The sequence below is a fragment of the Staurois parvus genome, unplaced genomic scaffold (assembly GCF_062004578.1).
Source record: "Staurois parvus isolate SC_StPar_1 unplaced genomic scaffold, SC_StPar_1.0 ptg000137l, whole genome shotgun sequence".
In the NCBI taxonomy this organism is placed as follows: domain Eukaryota; kingdom Metazoa; phylum Chordata; class Amphibia; order Anura; family Ranidae; genus Staurois; species Staurois parvus.
In genome coordinates, this window is record NW_028317933.1 from 15,184,283 (window position 1) to 15,190,515 (window position 6,233).

Genomic DNA, 6,233 nt, shown 5'->3' on the forward strand with positions numbered 1-6,233 from the left:
GGGGGGGGGGCGGCGCCCTACTGACCCTGAGCCCTCAGGCAGTGTCCAAGTTTCCAAATGGGCAGTCCGCCTCTGGGTGTGAACCTAGCCTAATCTAATAAACACTGGCCAGAAGGGGTTAACATCTGGAGTGATCAAAGGGTTAACTGTGCTGTGTTAAATGATGTGCTGTTTTTACTAGGGAGTCATGCTGCATATTTCTCTGTAGCAGAGAAATACACAGAAGCATGTCCAGGCTGGCAGGGGAGATGTGTTTTTTGCACACAGGGTCTCTTGCCTGTCAGTTTTATACAGCGATTGCCAGGTGTTAGTGGGCTATCTCTGGCCAGGACTCAGTGATTGATATGCCTAGCTGCCAATGGCTTTTGTGGGACTCTGTCCCACAACTGGAGAGCTTGTGCCACCATACCTTCCCACCCCTGGCCTGAGTTTGGGAGGCTGCTGGAAGGAGGCTACTTCAGCAGTTTTGGAATTTTTCCTTCAAGCAGAGTCTCATGTCCATCCAGTTTAAATGACTGTCAGGTAATGTTTCCCTGTAAAGGAAGATGGGTTATATTTGATCCAAAATGATAAAAACAGTACTTGAGTGCCCCTCCAACCTGTGTCAGCAGATAAGGAGGGTAATATTGTGGTTCAAAACCGAGCAGATTTGAAGCCGTTGCAGAGATTACTTGTACTGTTAGCCACATGCTGATTTTCATGGACCCTCTCCCAGAATGCAAAAAATGGTTGCTAGAACTGGTGGAGGTGGCAACAAAAGAAGGGGGAGAAGGGAAGCTTTCCTTTGTCAGGAATTTTTACAATGCTTGATTTTTGTGTGGTTTTTTTTTTAATTTAATAATCACCTCCCCCAAAATCCACAAGAGCCAGAAGACCCGTTGTGGTAGCAATGGACAGTCTTACAGGTGGTGTATCTGACTGTTGAAGGTTTCTTACAACCCCTAGTTCAGGACCCACCAGTGTGCATTAAGTCTCAGGCCACCTGCTGAATACCCAAAAAACTACATGTGTGAAGAGAACAGTGTATGGATCTCATTAGATGTTACATCACTCTACAGATTCATTCCTCATCAGATGGGGCTGTCTGCCATGCAGTACTTCTGAACCAACTGTAACAGTTTGATTAGTCAACAAGCAAATGTTTGGTGAAAGCTGCTAGGTTGAGACTGCTAGGTTGAGACTGCATCAGAATTTCCATTTTGCCAACCAATTTTTTTTCTATATATTTGGCACTGCTATGGGGTGCCAGTCTTGACACCAACTTTGCCAACCTATTCATGAGGTATTGATCTGTCTGGGCCCATAATAAATTTGTCAAACACACGTGTTTTTTTTTTTATTATATGGTTGATGCATCAATGATATTATCTTATGGCAAGGGTGCCACAAGAACATTGAAAAATTTGTGGAATACTGTAACAGTATTCAATTTACTATAGTAGTAGACAAGGAAACGCCAGTTTTCTTGAATTAGAGCTGTATCAGGATCAAAAAAGTGATATGTCCAGGATCCATTTTTAGCCCACAGATGGGAAATCTTATCTCTGCTAGTTGGAATCACTGGAAAAAGACTGAAGTAATCACTTCAGTCACTTTAAAGGAATTGTAGTGTTCCAAAGGGTTATAACTTGTAAAATATCCTGAAGAAAAATCATGGAAAGGACAATGATTTATCAGTTTATAAATTAGTCATTCCATAAACATGTGAATTAAGAAAATACTTCAGAAAAATTGAAATATTTTGTGGCGTGATCAGAAACTCCGAAAAGAACTCCTAAATATAAACAGCTTTGTAAAGCAAGGAACATTATAAACCTAGTCGCTGCGAGTAAGTGCTTAGAAGAAAAAAAAAAAGCCCCCCTCCACTCTGTCATTTTTCTCCATGACAGACATGTACCAATGTAAGAAGAGTAGATGACTGGCCTGCTAACATCCAACATAGATTCCAGGAGACAAGCAAAGAAGTACAGCAGTCTGCTTTACAAATATGCTCTGTACTCCATTGGCTGTGACTCTAAAGCCAACAAAGCTCAATAAAAAAAATTGTAAGGTAATAACCTGAAAGCCTGAACAGTTTTTTTTTGCAACTTTGGCTTGTTATAAAACTGTACATACTGTATCTTTACAACTGCTTGGTCTATCCAGGTGATTTCTTATTTCAAGGACAAATTGAGCTTTCATTTGGTGAGAAACTGTCCCAAAATAGTAAATATATTACATTTTACCAATATAATCTTATTTCTGCTACTTCTGATGTGGATGGGGATACCACATGTGTGCATGATGTATTTATGTAGTACCCTCCTAGTTAGCTATGGGGAGCTAGCAGATTATTTTTTGTTTTTAGGAACGCTGAGTAGCAGAATGGGCAATAGTCAGCTGGGTTAAATTTCAGGTCAGGGCTGAGAGGCTCTGTAGATCAGATCCTTGATACCTCAGTGGGCAGGGGTGAGGAGGGGCTGGTCTGCACTCTCGGGGATCCTGGCCGCTCTCCAAGCAGGAGACTTGGCATGAGGTCAGGATAGCCCTCGAGAGTGACTGAGCCTGCTTAACAGCAGGAGAGTTTGGATGGAAGATGTGAAGAAAATGATATACAGGAGCCTGGAAGGGGGCCCAGTGGGAAGGGGCCTATGTACAAGCAGGGTGCTGGAAAGAAGAATCACTCTGCCTCACCAGCCCCTAGCGCAAGGACCACCTGTGGAGCCAGGAGGGGGCCAGCCCAGCCCAGCAGAAGGCCTGGAGGTAGCTACCTGCCTAATTCTGCCTGCAGGATTGAGTAAGTAGTCCTACACTCCCTGCACCAGTTAAGGGAGAGCACTCTTGTAGGAAACCTGATTGTCTCCTTCTACGGGACTGTTTCATTCAAGGTGGCAGGCACTGGATTTTCTTGCCTAGGGATTTCCTCAGGCAGCTGGATAGGAAGAGGATTATCCGGGGTCTGTGGTGGTACATCAGGGGAGGCTGCAGCGTTCGCCAAGAAGAGTCTCTGCTGTATAAAAACTTGTATGTAGTTGCTAAGGAGTTTGTCCTCAGTTTGCAGTTCCATTGGGCATCCCATACACATCTTACCCCATCCAAGTTTAACACCCCTTAATAAAACCAAGCTCAAGGACTGTTTACCGACTCTGAATGCAAGTATGTGGAAAATGCATGCTGCCTGGCTGTGCAGGACTATAGGGGTCCCAAAGCTGCTTTTGGTGCATTTGTTGAATGCAAGGCAGCCCATTCAAATAAGGGGGTTGCCCTATGCTGTTGCACAAATAAAGGTGCAAAACATTACATGGCAAACACAGGAGTTCTCAAAAATACATGGGAAAAAAAGTAGAAAGGTAACTTGATGTACAGTAACTCCCTATACCCTGAACAGGCTGCTTTTTTTTTTTTTTTTTTTTTTTTTTTCTTGGATTTTGTAGGGCAATTTCACTATGGCTGAGTTTACATCATGTTCTGTGCCTAGGAAACAGACCTGGTAGATGTGGGTCTTCCTTTGGCAATTTCCAGCTCAGGAAGATTGTGGCTCAATGACATCAGCCACCAATGGGCTTAGGTCGCTGTCAGCTGATCCTGAATCACAAAAGAGCACAAGTACACTCTTGTGACCCAGAAGAGAAGTATGATTAAAAATCTTTGGCCATACTACTCTTTTTGAACTCTTTATTAAGACACAAAAGTTGAATCCAACATAGTTTTACTTCAGATGAGTGCAATACAAAGCATGTTTTCCAGTTTTATGAAGTGCAAAAGACAAAGCTGAGTAGCATAAGGGCAAAACTGGAGGGGGGGAACAGAGGAACATACACATCATAATAAACAAGACAAAGACAGGCTGTTGTCACAGCAAAAAGATTTCAGCTTGTCATTGCATTGGGTCTGCATGAGCAATGCATCCCAAGTTATGTTGTGTAAATAGGTCATGATTGCTACCACATTTTAGTTGTGTAGCTTTCTCCATAGCTAACCATGTGTTCTATTTGTTTAGTGATCATTTGCTTCACCTAATGATTGAATCAAAAGCAATTTTAATAGCAGGACTGAGCTGCTAAAAATCTTAGGGCTTAAAATCACAGGACTAGATGGAGGTGCCCTTACTGGAAGGTACCCGAGTATTGCCAGTGACTTCACGGTGAATAGCACACATCCCTCCCCCCTCCTCACACACTACAAGCACTGTGCGGAGGCAGGCAACCTATCCTGAACCATAAGGTCCATGACTGACCAAAGCTGGGGAAGCACCATGCCAGACATCAGATCAATAAAAAGGATACCACAAGCTTCCAGTTTTTAAAGTGGAGTTCCCCCCCCCCCAAAAAAAAAATATATAAGTCAGCAGCTACAAATATTGTAGCTGCTGACTATTGATATACTGTATGGGTACTTAACTGTCCAGGGATTCAGCGGTGTCCTCACCCCAAACTGATAATTCAATTGGCTGTTGGGTGCTAGCACCACCATCTTGATTAAGGGGAACTGGCAGTGAATGCTTACGGTTAGAGATGAGCGAATCGAACATGACGAAGTGGAATTCGTTCCAAAGATTTGGAAAAATTCTATTCGCGACGAATCCGAAGATTAGCAAACTTCGGATGCACTAATCGAATTTTCCCAAAAATGGCGGCGACATGTGTGGCGACGGAGAAAATGGACAGAGAAGATGGGGCGGGGATCTCTGGGAAGGCGCGCAGACAAGGCGCGCTGACCCATAATGCATTCATGACATGTGATCGCATTAGCCAATCAGCAGCCAGCCAGCACTGTGTAATGGTGGAGCTATAAATCGAGGCCATCTTAGAATTCTCCATTAGCCTCCGGTCATTCAAGAGAGACAGACCTGTGTGTATTAAGGGACAGAGTTAGGGCCACAGAATCGTTACTCAGGGACACAGAATCGTTACTCAGGGACACAGCTATCAAAGAATCGAAAATTTAAAGTGACATACACCCTTTTTTTTTTTGGTGGCTGTCGTGCACAGTTGGTGCTGCAGTTTGCCGATTGTGCAAAATAAACTGACTTTCTGCTTCACAACCACTATTGTACGTTCAAAGAGTTAAATCCATTTACACGCCGGGTGGCGGTAATATTTATTGGGTGATTAGTGCATTCCAATGACAGAAACGTACAGTTTCCAGCCAACGGCAAGCTGCAATTGACCGATTGTGCTAAATAAACTGACTTTCTGCTTCACAACCACTATTGTACGTTCAAAGAGTTAGATCCATTTACACGCCGGGTGGCGGTAATATTTTTTGGGTGATTAGTGCATTCCAGTGACATAAACGTACAGTTTCCAGCCAACGGCAAGCTGCAATTGACCGATTGTGCTAAATATACTGACTTTCTGCTTCACAACCACTATTGTACGTTCAAAGAGTTAAATCCATTTACACGCCGGGTGGCGGTAATATTTTTTGGGTGATTAGTGCATTCCAGTGACAGAAACGTACAGTTTCCAGCCAACGGCAAACTGCAATTGACCGATTGTGCTAAATAAACTGACTTTCTGCTTCACAACCACTATTGTACGTTCAAAGAGTTAAATCCATATACACGCCGGCTGGCGGTAATATTTTTTGGGTGATTAGTGCATTCCAGTGACATAAACGTACAGTTTCCAGCCAACGGCAAGCTGCAATTGACCGATTGTGCTAAATAAACTGACTTTCTGCTTCACAACCACTATTGTACGTTCAAAGAGTTAGATCCATTTACACGCCGGGTGGCGGTAATATTTTTTGGGTGATTAGTGCATTCCAGTGACATAAACGTACAGTTTCCAGCCAACGGCAAGCTGCAATTGACCGATTGTGCTAAATAAACTGACTTTCTGCTTCACAACCACTATTGTACGTTCAAAGAGTAAAATCCATTTACACGCCGGGTGGCGGTAATATTTTTTGGGTGATTAGTGCATTCCAGTGACATAAACGTACAGTTTCCAGCCAACGGCAAGCTGCAATTGACCGATTGTGCTAAATAAACTGACTTTCTGCTTCACAACCACTATTGTACGTTCAAAGAGTTAAATCCATATACACGCCGGCTGGCGGTAATATTTTTTGGGTGATTAGTGCATTCCAGTGACATAAACGTACAGTTTCCAGCCAACGGCAAGCTGCAATTGACCGATTGTGCTAAATAAACTGACTTTCTGCTTCACAACCACTATTGTACGTTCAAAGAGTTAAATCCATTTACACGCCGGCTGGCGGTAATATTTTTTGGGTGATTAGTGCAT